This window comes from Ailuropoda melanoleuca, chromosome 9 (genome assembly GCF_002007445.2).
Source record: "Ailuropoda melanoleuca isolate Jingjing chromosome 9, ASM200744v2, whole genome shotgun sequence".
In the NCBI taxonomy this organism is placed as follows: domain Eukaryota; kingdom Metazoa; phylum Chordata; class Mammalia; order Carnivora; family Ursidae; genus Ailuropoda; species Ailuropoda melanoleuca.
Window position 1 is genome coordinate 92,259,616 of NC_048226.1, and position 16,295 is coordinate 92,275,910.

The 16,295-nt window shown below is 40.1% G+C and overlaps 1 long non-coding RNA gene across 1 annotated transcript; it reads right to left on the reverse strand.

Moving 5' to 3' along the window:
* Positions 1–1,112: 1,112 nt before the first annotated feature.
* LOC117803861 lies at positions 1,113–13,761 on the reverse strand. The gene is made up of 3 exons (XR_004627987.1): positions 13,694–13,761; positions 10,333–10,390; positions 1,113–1,234 (listed from the first exon to the last, which is right to left on the reverse strand). It is a non-coding gene; the product is annotated as an uncharacterized LOC117803861 (long non-coding RNA).
* Between the last annotated feature and the right edge of the window lie 2,534 nt (positions 13,762–16,295).

A 16,295-nucleotide genomic window follows, 5' to 3' on the forward strand; every position in this document is an offset into this window, starting at 1 on the left:
GATGTTTATGAGAAAAATAGGATAATTCCTATATGAAATTAGGAGAGGAAAGGATTTCCTGAACAAAACATAAAAAGTACAACTTATAAAACACTGATAAACTTGATTATATCAAAATTTTAAATTTTTGAATGAGAAATCACCATAAACAAATGCTAACACAAGCAAAACGCTGAGAGACATTAATTGAAATCTATAAAACAAATAAAGGATTAGTATTCAAATATTTAAAGAATGCCTCAAACCCATTAGAAAAGAACAAACATATTCACTTTTTCAATAAATTAGGATAAATTGTTTGTTTAATAAATAAGAGATTATAAAGTCCCCGGTATTGTTTTTCTGAGGAAAGTCATACTCAAATATGATCCTTGGCTTTAACAAAAAGAATTCTCTTACGAACCTCATTCTACAGGGAACTCAGTTCTCCTTTTAAATAAATAGTTACGTAATTTTTTTTAAATGAAAGAAGAAACAAATCGACAGAAAACAAACAGCAAAGAATATTGTGGTGGTTAATTTTAAGTCTCTACTTGGCTAGAATATAGTGCCCAGTTGTTTGGTTAAACATGAGTCTAAATATTGCTGTGAAGGTAATTTCTAGATGTGATTAACATTTAAATCAGCAGATTTTGAGTCAAACAGATAACTGTCCCTCACGTGGGTGGGCATCATCCAATCAACTGAGGTTTAAGAGCAAAGGCTGGTTTTCCCAAGGAAAAAGGAATTCTCCAGACTACATAGAGTTTCCACCTGAGCTTCTAGCCTTTGAACTCAAGACTGCAATGTCAACTCCCCTGGATCTCCAGCCTGCCAGTTTGCCCTATGCATTTCAGATTTCCCAGTCCCCACAATCTTATGAGCCAATTCTTTAAATTTCTCAGTAGGTATACAGCTATAGATAGATAGTATAACAGACATGTAAAGATAAAGAACAATTTGGCCAAGCTTGAAATGGTGTTTTTTTTTTTAAAGATTTTATTTATTTATTTGACAGAGATAGAGACAGCCAGCGAGAGAGGGAACACAAGCAGGGGGAGTGGGAGAGGAAGAAGCAGGCTCCCAGCGGACGAGCCTGATGTGGGCTCGATCCCAGAACGCCAGGATCATGCCCTGAGCTGAAGGCAGATGCTTAACGACTGTGCTACCCAGGCGCCCCCAAGCTTGAAATGTCTATGTTGATAATTCAGATATTCCACATTGAGGGACCCAATCTAGGTAAATCCTCCGATACCTATCAAGGACATAGAAAATTACTCACTGTAGCATCAGTTGTACCAGCAAAAAAATTAAAGAAAAACATCCTAAAAATCCATCAATAGAGAAACATATACATTGTGGCTTTTTAAATAGACTACAATAGCTATTACAACGGGAAAGTTAGGTCTATATGCATTGGAGAAACATAAAAGAAAAATTCAAGTGGTGTATTGTAAAATGGTATATACAGTTTAGTTTGATAACATAAGTGCATATTTTAATACATGGAATATGAAATGCTGTGTATAAATATATGCATGTATAATAAATATTTTTTAAAGCATCAGCAGGAAGAATGAACAACAACTGCATGGCTCTTTGCTTCTGATGAAGAAGGAAGAAGGGGGAAGGACGTGAAGGGAGATACTGAACGGAATTTCAACTAAATTTATGCTTTATCAAAGTCTGACGCACATATAAAAATGTTAAGATTTGTTACTAACAATGTGGGAAGTACATGTATGTTTGTCACATTACACTACAGTTTTCTGTCTGTTTGAATTTTTTATAATAAAAAAAAGTCATTTTATTTTTTTTTTAAGATTTTATTTATTTGACAGAGAGAGAGGGAAACACAAGCAGGGGGAGTGGGAGAGGAAGAAGCAGGCTCCCAGCAAAGGAGCCCGATGCAGGGCTCGATCCCAGAACCCCAGGATCACGCCCTGAGCCGAAGGCAGACACTTAATGACTGAGCCACCCAGGCGCCCCCCAAAAAAGTCATTTTAGCAATCCAAGTGAGAGACGAAGGAGGCCTGAGGGTAGTAGGTGTTAATCAAGAAGAGTGGACATGTGGGGCCAGCCAATCAGCAGCACTTACCACAGCAGGTGAGAGAGAGGGAACAGTGAGAGCATGTGAAGGGTGTGTCCTGGATTTCTGGCTAAGGTGACCCCGAAGGAGGAGGTACCATTCACTGAGAGAGGACTGGAGGAGGTGGAATAAGTTGGAATGAGAGAGAATCTTCTAAGGCACTGGTCGTAATACAAGACACATTACAAACACGCAGTAAATGTTCTCGTGGCTGATTTGAAAGGAAATATCTGGGGAGTCGGCAGAAGGACATTCTATTTCAAAGACTACACTCGCCTTCTTTCTAGGTATTTTGGGTATATTGGCTCTCTGCTCATCACAGGTCAAGTCAACTAGGTAAGTGAGGCTAAGGGAAGCATTCTTATATAATCTAGTTACAGATGTTATTAGACAACAGATTCTAAGTGAATCTTATTCTGAACTTTAACAACACCCTAGAGAAAAAAGCTATTACATTTCAAGTGGCAAAATATGGCTCCCCTTTAAAAAAAAAATCAATAAATTCTCTGGAGGAAAGCAGCAAATGACTTCCTTTTTAGAATTTTATCAGTACCTTTCCTGCTATACAGGCACAGTCTATAAAGTCATACTCAAAGATGATTTGGTTGAAAAGAAAGTCAACAATAATGTAGATCAATCGCCTGTTTCATACTTGACATGTTTGCAGTATTTGCTATTTATTGTTAGAAGTCCCTTCAAATCTAACCCAGCTCCCAGAGAGCCTGGGTGACCAAACTGACCTCCCCTTGGCCTCACCTTGTTCCTCCTTGACCACTTCAAGGTGACAAGCAGAAATAATTAACACAATATCCATCATAATAGTTGTAATTATGTGTTCCCATGCCCTTTTTTTTATGGACCACTGGACCATCTGGGAACGAGAGGCAAAGTTGGATAAGGGGGCATCCGGGCAGGCAGCTACTTGGGATCCAGAATCTATAAGGAATTGTAGCACAAATATGGCACCCGCTGGATTATATTTGTTCACCCAATTCTTATATAATGAGCAAAACAGAAACTGGCCCCTCTACCTTAGAGGGAGAGGACATACCTGAGTAGAAGTGTAAAACATTACTTGCCAGCCTCAGTCCCTGTTGCAGGCGTGTGTAAATCGCATCCCACCTCACCACTGACCCAGTGACCAGCCAAATGGACTACACACAATGTAGTTCTAGTAACTAAAACCTGTGTCTTTAGTAGAGTACGGAGAAGGACCACAAAGAAGGTCTACACCTCAAAAAATTGTAATTCCAAAATCATTGCACATAATTAAGAATATTTTACATCCAGGACACACAACAAGTCTCTTATTTTGAACATAAAATGTTATAAAAGTTTTATCTACAGAAAGGAAGTTTCTCCCATCCTACTAAGTAAATATTTAAAAATAAAAAATATTTGTTGGAGGGGCTTGCAGTTATTGCCTAGAAGAGTCTTCCATTTCTTCTTCTGACCCTATGCGAGACCACGTGTGTAGTTACCACCTTTTCTCCTAACACCGAGTGTAGTGCCTGGCACCTAGTAAGTATTCAACAGGTGTTTGATGAATGAATGAACTTAACAATACTCATTATCTACTCACCCTTCAGTGTTAGAAAATCCACTAGCTCCTGTGACATCCTGTGATTTTGTTATAGCACAACCCTGATTGTTAGGAAAAACTTTGCAAAATCTAAGTATCTATTGGTCGTCTTGAATCTCCCAATTATGAACGTATTCTTGGAACATGTTGATCTAATATTATGCACAGATATCATTACAAAGTATGGAACTTGATCACGAGTCCCAATTCCTAAGAAACACCGAGACCCTACCTGATAACTTTTGAATTGTGAGCACTCTTCCTTATGACCTTGACTTTTGCGCACACATTTTTGTTGGTAAGGGAGAGGAGAATTGGCAGGTATTTTCCAGAACTTCTATTTGATAAAGATGAAGACTTTCTGAAGAAAGTAGTGGGAAGAGAACACTAAATCTGAATTTCTCTTACTCCAAATACAGTAGGGAAGAAGAGACTACTAATCCTCATGGAGCACGTATTACATGCCAGATGCCTCCCCTATCATCTTACTGATTCCTGACAACTACCCCTGAGCCATGTGCTACTGACTCCATTTTAAAGGTGGGAAACAAACGGAGGGCTTCAGAGGGGAGGTGGGTGGGGGAATGGGATAGACTGGTGATGGGTAGTAAGGAGGGCAAGTATTGCATGGTGCACTGGGTGTTATACGCAACTAATGAATCATCGAACTTTATATCAGAAACCAGGGATGTACTGTATGGTGACTAACATAATATAATAAAAAACATTAAAAAAAAATAAACATGGGTCATTAGGACTGAGAGAAATGAAGTAACTAAGAAACTCAGTAAGTTAAAATCATAGAAAGAGTGTGGTAGCCAGCATCTGTATCCAGGTCTGCCTGGAATCTTGTCCATCTAGGAGGTTGGCTAGGTTCAATATAATTAGGATTGGTGTGTATTCTTCAACAAATTCATTCAACGGCCAGCTCGTCCACCCACAGCTACATCTTTAGCAGGAAGGGAAGAAGAACTTTTAAAATTATTTCCATAATGAGATGCTGAAGTCAGAGGAATTAGAGAGAAAAGCATCAAGAGAGTTCATGGGGATTGTCAGATCCTCTAAATCTGCCCAAGGTTAAAGAGGCCAGAAGTGGCTTTAATAGGTCTATAAGCTAAGACACACAGTACCAATAATCTGTTATTTAAAGGGGCTCACTGTGGTGGTGATTCTCAGAAAAAGGAAGCACTAGGGGGTGGGCTTAGTTGTTTTTGTTTTTTTTTTTTTAAACCCTTAATGACTTAGATATGTCTTCCCAGACAGCATGCCTCTTGAGAACCTTTGAGAATCACTGAGAGGAAAATAAGAAGGTTGTTGTATTGTTTTGTTGTCTATGTTATTTTTCCCCCTGCAAAACAAAGATCAGCCAGGTTAAATCCTATCCCAGAAGTTAAATGATCTATTTTTAAACTCATGTCACTCATTTGTATTTGTTATATCCAACACTGCCACACCTGATGCCACTCAGAGTGACAGACATTGAAGCAACAGCACCAGCCAGCAGCTTGTTGGAAATGCAGAATCCCAGGACCAATAATCCCCACTTAACTTGGGCATAGAACCAAATAATTTAAAAATACCCCCAAATCTACAAAGCTCAGCTAAGTCCTTGACAGTTAGACGCAGATTCAAAGAGCGGGTAATTTTCCCAATTTTCCCAACAAAGCTAGCAGGTGACAGGTCAGGCTGCGTTCTCCGATCTTCTGGCCCAATGCTCTTTCCCACAATACCACACTGATTATTGTGATCAAATAGCATCTGATCATTTAGGAAAGTTACTCAGACATTGGCTGGCACTTGACTTTACGTCACATTTTCATTACAACGACTTCATTTAGCTATATATACTAATTGCTATGTTTTCCAAAGAAGTTTGTCCATCTGGTTCCGTAGTAAGCGCCTTCTCTGTACCTTGATCTATCTCTCTATGCCCTCATCCACTTACCCAACTTTTATCGACTTTCTGAACAGTGTTAGCCCACGAGTGGTCATTCAATATTGGTTTAGTTGAACTGGCCTTCTTTGATCGATATTGATGATTCAAGTCCCTGAGATTCACTGGTGAAATAATCACAGTGCCAGATGACAATTCTAAAGCCATCGAACGTTAGAGCTAGCAGATGCCTTTGGAGATTATCTCCTATAACCTCCGCTTCTGCCAGACGAAGAGGCTGAGCAGCAGAGAGGAAGAGTGACATGCCTGAGTTCACATTACAAAAGTTTTATGTTGCTTTTCCTGTAGGGGCCTGAATTATCTGCCTTATATGCCTGCATTGATCATAAGCCAGGTTGTTGCCAGATCCCCACTTAACTTGGGCATAGAACCAAATAATTTAAAAATACCCCCAAAGCCCCCATATAATAGATGCCTTCTACAGCTTGCAGCTGACAGTGTGCTCATATTGCTGATCCTAAGAGAAATTTGGAATGACTGAGATGGACTGCCACGTGTAAATATTCATGGCACAAACACATCAAGCCTTGAATGAGAACATATGTGAATAATTAACAGGTTCGTGATTTGTAGCACCACAGTAATAGATGACCTGGCTCCTAGGGAGAAGCCGCTTTTCCTTTTACGAGGCAACAAAAAGAAATTCGAGACAGTCCATTGTAATGTTTGTTATCACTTTTGTGAGATATGGTTTTGGAAGTTGAATCCTTTTTTCAGTTTTTCTTCTAAAGTAGTTAAACACTCGTTACTAGACACTGTATTTAAGACGGTACATTCTAAGCTCTTCGAGAAAGTGACACAAGGTACAATTATATGGTTTATTCACTCATCTGTGATGGTAATAACCTTGTTCTTTTCCTTCTCTTCCACCTTACACCTAAGAAAAAGTATGCTTTGTGTTGTTTGATTCAGTATTGAAACACGAGGGGTTTTTTTTCGGTTTAGCACCCTGATTGTTCTTAGGGAAGACAGAGACAGTCACTATGCTCCCTTGGATGCTTTTCCCTGAGAACAAAACTCCCCCCTCCCACCTTTTTCATCTCACTCAGAAGAAAAGAAGAAAATCTGAGGATACAGCCTCCAGTGTCACATGTGTATCCTACAGAGGTGTGGTCCAACCTCTCCCTCTCTTCCTCCCTCCACCCTCCCCGACACTCTCCCACACAAAAAAGCCTACTTCTTTCTCTTACATGAAAATCACCACTTTGAAAGACCTTTGAAACCACCTTCTTTTAAAACTGAATACGTATGTACCCTCTGGCCCTGTAATTTTCTTCTTTGACATAGGTCAATGAGTACATTTGTCTACCAAATGACAAGGATAAGAATTTCATAGTGGTCTTAGTCATAATAGCTAAAAACTGGAACCCAAATGTTTATCTACAGTAGAATCGATACGTAAATGGCAGAATATTCATGAAGTGGAATATTACGCCCCAGTTAAACAGAACATCTGTTACAAGAATGTCACAGTTGCATCTCACAGACACAGCAGGGAAGGAGTGAAAGAAGCTGACCACAAAAGTGTACACACCGGATAATTCAGTGTATGAAATTCAAGAACAAGAGAAACTTCACTGTAGTGTTAGAAGTCAGAATAATGGTTACTTGATTTTTTGGGGGCATAAGAGGCAGATATGAATTACAAAGGGGCGTGAAGGGTCCTTCCGGGGTGTTAAAAATATTTTATATATATATAAATCTGTTGATTTGTATCCACCTAAGATTTGTGTATGTATCTATACCTCAGTAAACATTGTGTTTAAATGATAAATTAACATTTTCCTCCCAACAGCTGGCAATTGCCAGTGTTGTATACAGCGGTGTTGCTAGTTCAGTGCTCTTTCCCTTACCAACCACCCACCTTGGGTTATCCACATTTTTTTTGCATAAAGGAGTTCCTTTTAGAAAGCGTGTATCCTGACCACAACAAAATATTTCGAATTAAAAATTTGAACACAGCTTAACAAAAACATTTTAACAAAAAATCATTTTCATGATACATGCAAATTCGGGGCAGATGTGTTCAGAGGAATAACCCAAGTCCACCCACCACTAGAAGAAAAGTAAAAATGAATTAGCATTTCTGAAATCTTGCAATGATTTCCCCCCTGGCTTCTAGCCAAGACTGGAAACAGAAATACAGAAACGCCAGCAGAAAGTCCTCTCTGGGAAGACGGGACTAGAATCCTCAGACAGTAGTGGGTGACTGGGGAAACTTAACGCAGCTTTGAAGTCTGGGAGCACCCCTTATGGGAAAAAGATGAAGCCCGTTTTGGGGTGACCCATTCTATCCTTTCGTATATACGGGTATTACCTCATTTAACGCCTTCAAGATCAGTAGCATTATAAAGTAAGGCTTACAGACATTAAGCAACTTTCTCCCAAAGCCAAAGAGCTTTTTGGTTGGGGGCCCCATGTGGGGCCCTCATTGTCTAACTCGCAGATTTTGTGACATGCCATTTCTAATCTTACTGGCTGGCTTTCTTCACGTGGTTTCTAGACTGAAATACTTGGAAAGGACTTAAGGATTACCTAGATTAGTCATAGTATGTATTCCCCAATAAAGCATATAGTATCTTTTTTTATTTAGTCTATCTTGATTTTTAAAAATTGTGAATTTATCCTGCCACAAATTAAATAAAACTAAAACTAGTGCCCTACAATTCACACAACTGTTTGAGCGTGTCTCTTGTTTTGTTCTGATTAGTTTCTCCTTCGGAGAATTTTGGAGGTGGGGAAATAGGCATGATCCCTAACTTCCAGCCTCCTTACTGCTCCTTGGGTACCTGCTCAAGATACATCCTGTTAGCTACGGCAGTTCACCTCTAGTTCTAACCAACAGCTTGCCCCCACACTGGAATCTAACAGAACCACAGTCTGGAAACCAGCTTCTAGCTCCAAACACCTCCTCCCCCACCAGGCTCCCCTCAGCAGCCATCCTGGTCATTTTTTCACATAGAGCCTTCCAGTGAAATCTCCATGGGTCAGAACCTGGGGGAAATATGCTGTGTCTTGGAAGCCTCCCACGGAAGCAAAGCTTAAAGAATTTAAAATCGCCAGCTCTCTTGGCTCCCCCAGAGTCCTTCACAAGTAGCTGTGGTACACCAGTTACCCAGACAGACCTGGGGCAGTCTCAGGACACTCTGTTGTCACACAGTCTGTTTGCAGTTGGGGTTGCTTCTTCAGGGAGGCAGAGTGGAAGCTCCTAAGTTCCTGAGTTGGCCAAAGGCTGCCCGTGCTGGTCCCTCGACATGTGTTTGCTGCTTTTATCTTTCCGAGTAAGAATCAGGGAACTCTTTAGAGCCAACTTCATTAACCAAAGTCAGAGTTTATCAGAGTGGAGTACCTGTGGATAATTTGGGTGCATTCTGATATTAATAAAACTTTAATTAAATGACGTAAGTAGAAATGGAGGGTTCTGGTTATGAAAATGGGAAAGCCACATAATAGGAATTTTTCCCCTCCTAGAAATATTAAGGAAAAGTTTGTGACCTCCTCACCACCTCTCACGCATGCGTCTGTGCAAGGGGACAGGTAGCTCCGTCTGTTTTCTCTGCTCCTGCTCTCCTGTGCTTGTGGTCGAAGTCAGTTCAGGTAGAAGACTGGGAGCCCGTTCTGGGGTTGGGTTTAAGCCATAGAGTTCAGTGTAGTTTGCCAGGAATAAAGCTTATTTTTAAAAGATTGGGTGCTTGGATATTTATGAGACCTACATTTCAGAGATCCAAGAAGGTCAGGTAATGCTAGAGAACACTACAAAGAAAAAATTCTCCAACAACTTTGCTTAAGAGCTAAACCACTATCCACACCATTGCATGTCTTTGTATACCCTTTCTGGTCTCCATTCTTCTCCCACACACTTCCTATCACAGAAAGAACCACCACTGAACTTTGTGTTCCCCAATGTTTTCATATTTATACTTATGCATTCCTTCACAATATCAAATTTTGTTTTGCTTGTTTATATTTACATACGAATGGTATCATATTAACACATTCATATAAATAGTTCCTTTTATTTACTTGAGTAACATATGTTACTCAATATTATGTCGTCAGGGTTTACTCATGTTGATAGACGTATTGCTAGTACATTCATCTCAACTGAGTATAGTATGTCCATGGGTTAACATACTGCATGTCCATGATGATGGACATTCAGGTGGTTGCCCATACTTCACTGTTAGAGGCATGCTGTTATGAATATTCTGTGATATGCCTCCATGTACACATATGTGGGAGTTTCTCCAGGGTACTGGTCTCAGAGGAGAACTGCTGCATCCTGAGGTAAATGCATTTTGATTGTTACCGTGTACTGCTAAGCTGATATTTGGATCTCTGATTCCTCATCTTTTTCTTCATTGTTGCAGATCCCATAGGAGTGAGGAGATGACTTATGCTTCCTTCGTCTTCTATCTGAAGTAATCTTTCTTCCTCCTCCTCTTGTTTTGCAAAGGCTTAATCATTTCTTAAGACACAGCTAAGTGTGTCCCTCCTGTGAAGTTTGTCCCCCTCATCTGAGCTTTCATGGACAGCACTTCTGTACGGGACTTGTCAATTACCAAAGCCTGTAGATCCTACCTTGTATATATTGGCACAAATTTCACAAAGGCTCTAAGCTCCAGAAGAGCCACCGAAGAGCAGACTCCCAAAAACCATACCATAGGGACATTGTGTCCTTCAACAGATTCCTAATCACCCAAAACTCCAACGATTAAAAAGACTTACCCAACAGTGGCATCCTTGGCATTGCCCTTGATCTTCTCTTCTCCAGAACGCTTGGATTCTTTACAGAAATTGGAGCATAAAATCAATTTTGTTAACTCGAACATCTACACACACACACACAGAGAGAGAGAGGTCATATAGTCTCTACCCACATTCTCCTGCCATTTACTTGATCAGAGAAGATACACATGTGAAAACTATTAAAACAAGAAAAATACACTCGTGGAATTACAAAATTCTGGGGTTTTGAAAGCTGAAAGGGCTCACAGGTGATATCAACAAAATCTCCCTTTGAGAAACAAAAAACAATCTTCTGAGGTGATGTTTCACCTGAGATAACACAGCCAATTAGTAGCAAAGAGCTCATGATAACTCGTTTCTTTAATTCAGCAAACATTTATAGAACCATCAACCATACCACATCTCCATGTGTATGTTAATTAGGACAAAACGGATGAATTCAATTTTATTAAAACTTCCCTGCAGATCTACTCTGTATTGCCATGTAAGTACATCATGGACTTTACAAAAGACATTATTATCACCAGAGTTTTCACAAACCTTACATGTCATCTGGTGGCAGTAAAACAAGAAAATGGTGACAGCTGAGTGTGTACCAGGACATAAACTTAGAAGTTTCAACTGCAGTGGCGAGTTAAAATAGATGAGAAATTCTAAGGTGGGATACTATACCACCTGCAGACATTTCAAAGTAATTCTGAGTCATATGGATCTGAAACCCACAAAGAAAACAGGTCAAAAGAATATTTTTGTGAAAACTATTTATCTGGAAAATAAATATGCTAGGACCCCACCCCTCCTTTCTCTTCTTGCCATTTTACTTTAAATTTAGAGAAGGACTTTAGAAGGACTATTTGGCTCTGTGTTTTCAGGAACTGGGGGCATGCAGGGACTTGAAGAGTGACACACACCTGAAGAATAAAGGTGAGAGGTTGAATGGAATGTCTCGCACTCCCCTCTGTATGGATTAGCAGTCTTCTGATATGAAATCTCATTGGAAAGTTCAGCCATTTAAATAGGAATCCTATCAAAGAAGTCTTCTGCCAAAGGGCAAGGGGATCCATAGAATATATGTGGAGTAGACCACCAGAAATATAGATTGAGAATGGATAAAGACCATACTAACTAAAAGTTAAGGCACTGTCCATGTCTATGGAGTCCCACTTAGAGAAGTCCAGTAGGAGATTCATCGAAGAATCCACAGAGATGCCCATGAAAGATTAGCTGAACCCATCAGCCAGAACACGTCTTGTAAGCCAAACTTACAACAAACTGACCAACGAAGAATTTTCTCCCTCTATTCCCATTTCTCTCCCTGCATTCAACAGAGGACAGGTTGTCAACTTAAGCTTAAGAGGTGAAAAGATGGAAGAGAAGGAAAGAAGGAAGGGTTAATCATACCTCATTCTCCAAAACATAGACTGGCCTACTTGGGCTACCCCAGAGTAGCAAGTGGGCTGGGAGTGAGGTCTTACCTGTAACCAAAGACTCAAGTATTAATTTGTAGATTACCATGTCCATTATTCATGGATATTTCAGACTCATCTGATTTTGATATACAAAATGATGAGTTATCTTTATTTCCAAGAACATCTAGAAAATGATACAATGTGCCAAAATTTTCGGTGGCCTGGGTAACTGCCCCTAATTATCTAAATAATTAAGAGCTGGAGATAAAAATGAAGCCGTGCTGTGATTGCATTCCGTGAGTCCTGGTCGTTCCACATACCAGTTACAAATATGACCTCGTGCTAGGCACTTCAAATGATTTTGTTTAATTCTTGCCATGCAAGTTGGATATTAATACACTGACTTTTCAGAGACAGTTCAGAGAATTGAAGTCACTAACCTAATTGAACACATTACTACGTGAGTAATGAGAAGAATCTGACTCCTCCCAGCAAACAGAGCATCTGTGCCTCCAAAGCCCATTTTCCTTCTGCTCCGTCATGGCATCAGGTAAGCATGCAGACAAACGCAGCATGAAATAACAAAATAAGCAGCACAGAGTTCTATCAGCATAACCTGGATGGTAAGTCTCAACTTCGTGTCAAATCCAAAAGCAAACCCACATCAACCACACAAAAGTCTTAGGACTATATTACTAAAGTCACTTTAGAAGGCACCAAAGAGAAATTCTGTTCCAAACACAATGCAAAACTTCTGAAAAACTCCATTTCTCTTCTAATCTCATATAATCAGCTGCCCTCAATCTCTCACCTCTACACTCAAAAACATCCAGAATGCTCTTCCTTAACTCAGGAAGTTTACTGATTTCACTCTCTAAATTCTCTTGCTAGCCTGTCAGATCAACGGTTTCCTCTGAGAAGGTCTTCACTCTTCGCAATAATAATAAAGCAAACATTTTTCCCTTCTTGCACCCAGTCTGTGCTGACCTTCATCGCTGTAATCAACATGCTGAGAAGGGTCAGAGGTGATGGGAGAGGGGAATGTCCATAAACATTTTATGTTACATTTTATCTCTCACATGGGAGTTCATAGAATGGGAATCTATTTGGACTTGAGTAACAGCAACTTCAAACAGTAACAGCAATGATATCAGGCCTCAAAGGGCGAGAGTTTGGGTACTTGTGATATTACTTCAACATTACGTCTACTCTCTTATTCCAAACGTTAAGAGGTTGAAAGACAAATTCAAGTGCAGTTGACTCCCGAACAGTATGGGGGCTAGGGCCGCTGACCACCCCCAACCCCTTGCAGTCAAAATTCACATGTAACTTTTGACACCCCCCCCGCAAAAAACTTAACCACTAATTGCCTACTGTTGACTGGAAGCCTTGCTGATAACATAAACAGTTGATTAACAGATATTTTGTATGTGCATTATTTACTGTATTTTTACAAGAGTAAGCTAGAGAAAAGAATGTTAAGAAAATCATAAAACAGTACCGTATTTATAAAAAAAAAAAGTCCATACATAAGCGGACACACGCAGTCCAAACCCATGTTGTTCAAAGGTCAACTATATTCTCTATCATGAGACATTTTCTCCTACCTTTCAGAGGTATTTCCTGAGGAGAGCGGCCATCACTAAGTGTAAGCTCTAGGAAACCTATAATCAGTTTCTCTCTCTAATTGAGTACTTTCTTTCCTTAAGTTTTGGTAGAAGCATGAAAATAATTTACTGATTTAGGAACTGGGTGGAGCAGACCGCAGAAGGACAAATCAAAAACATCTGGAATGAACTAGTTGTGAGAGAGAGCAAGCGAGCAAGCAAGGGAGGGGGAGGAAGGGGAGAGAGAGAGAGAGAGAGAGAGGGTTTTCAAATGAAACAAAGTACAGATGATTTGGCCAAATTTAAGCCAAGCCAAACACTCACATTAAACATTGCACTTGGGTCTGGTTCAATAGCGGGAGCCGGCAAGGGGGAGCGTCAGCCAACATTGCATCAGACACACATTGTGGATAGAGGAAATGAGTTTAGTCAAGCCAGCTGTGACTTCAAAGGGGCTGCTCTCTCGGAGAACAGTGGGAAAGGGTTCCCTCTTCAGTGAGGATAGCAAAGTTCAGCCAAAGCCAACGGACTTCTGGAGGAGGGAAATTACATTCAATGTACAAGAAAGGCTATTTTCCTTCCATGAAGGGGCTGTGACAGTCAGAAAAGGAAGGAAGATGATGGGGAAGAGAGGTGAGAGGAAAAGATCCTGATACTCATTTGGGGACTGGAGTCTTATGTGCATAATTGTGAAATGGGGTGTTGTGTATAGAGTAGGTTGCTTTTCAGCTCAGACATCTCCTTGCCTGAATCATGTTTCCAAATCTGTGGGAGGAGAGACCATAGGATTCCTCCCCCAACTGATTCCCATAGTTTCTTTCCCCCTTTGTACTTCTAGAAAACCACACATTTCTTTCAAATTATTTACTCAACACAAATTCACTAAGGGACAAACAGTGGGTTGGACCCTGGGAATATAAAGACAAACAAGACAGTCCTTTTTCCAGGAGTTCACAGTCTGAAGGAGAGCTACACACATAGAGGATTGTGGTATTGGTCAATAAATCTTACGTTAGAGCTGTGATTCCCAAAGTGTGATCACCTTGACCAGCAACAGCATTACCTGGGAACTTGTTAGAAAATAAGGGATGATAAATGGAAATCAATGATTCAGATGCCATTGATACTAATTTAAGCTATTAAATATCATTGATTTTGGTATTTGATATCATTAAATATCATATATCATAAAAAAAAAGAAATGCAAATTTGTGGGTCCCTGCCCAAACTTACCGAATCAGAAAGCTGAGGTTGGTTTAATAAGCACTCCAGCTGATTTGGATGCACGCTAAAGCTGTAGGAATCCCTTGATGGTGGAAAACAGAGGATTTTGGAGCAGAGAGACAACACATTTGAGCCAACCTAGAGCTCCTCTGCCATCTATAAATCATTGTCAGTCCCTTCCAAGACAGATTCTAAACAGGAGGCTCTCTGGTCATTCACAAGAATGAAACATAAGTGCATGTCTTACTTCTATGTCAATTGTAAACTTTAAGAGCAGGGGCTAATTCCTCTTTCATGTTTTTTTTTTTCCTTTGTTTCTCTTCCTTTCAGATATCAGCCCAAAGAAGACACAGGCATTGAAACTAACTTTAATTCAGAACTTCCACTGGTATATGGGTTATATGTTCACAAGGAGAAATTGGCAAATATGTACTTACAAATTCTCCTAACTCTCATAGGTTGCAGGAGAATGTAAACGGTGTCTCTCCCAAGCACTCATTTGCTGCTTGAATCCTCTCTGTGTTATCCTTGCCAAGGGTTTCTTCTTCTTATGCTTGAGTGCCTGCCCTGATCTCACTATCTAGGGATACACTTTGCTTCTTTTCAGACAGCTCTGTTAGGAAGAGCTAGCTTCTTCTGGGCTGAAATTTAGCATCATTTAAATTCCATTTGTTAGTTATAGTCCCATCTCTTGGGAACCCATAGCAAAGATACTTACATATTAATGTGACATATTTCAAGTATTTGAAGTTAGTAATTGTGTAGCATACGACATAGGTTAAACTCACAGACTCTGGAACAAGATTGCCTGCATTCAAATTCCTGTTCTGTTCCTTATGAGCTCTATGACCTTGGAAGAGTTATTTACTATCTCTGTAGCTTTGTTTCTTTACATACATAAAACTGTATAATAGCATTACACAAAGGGCTTTTGTAGGGAGTGCATGAATTAATGTATGTAGATGTTCCTGGAAGATAGTAAGTGCTCTAAAAGTTTGGGCTATTACTAATCATCATTATCATAGAGAGCTTGTCAAGAATATGACGTAGGTCATCATTCTAATTCTTTAGTCACTCACCAGGTGAGCCTGTTCACTCCTATGGCTTCAGTCACCACCTATACGTTTGTGAAAATATCTTCATTTTCCCTCTGAGCACACAACTAAATGCAAGGGGCCAGTTGGGACTATATGAATTGTTTTGGCCTCTATCATTTGGGAGGAAATGATGCACACCACTTCTAGTTCTGGGCCCTAACACCATCCTGAGAAACCCTCCATTCTCCTCTCTGTTCATCAGCTAGTTGAATGTATAGGAAGGATGCCAGACAAGGACTCCAAGAAGGCTCCAGGGAGAGGGAGAGCCCTGAGTTGGAAGAGAAGCCTATATCTCTGAGTCACTGTTTGGAGGGGAGCTGCCTATGAGAGCTACCAGACTGGAACATCCACATGGGGCTTTGTGTGAGCAAGAAATAAACATTTATTGAATTAAACCGTTGAGATTTTATAGCCTATCATGCCTAACACAATGACTCCCTCATTTATATGTATTGCTCAGACTTTGCCTCTGAGCTACAGAACTATACATTTCACTTTCTATGCAGCCTTTCTACGATTAAACCCTCAAGTATGGTAGTAAGTCAACTCAAGGCTTCAGGGATCAGACCATCTGTGTTGAAATACCAGTCCTGCCAGGTACCAGC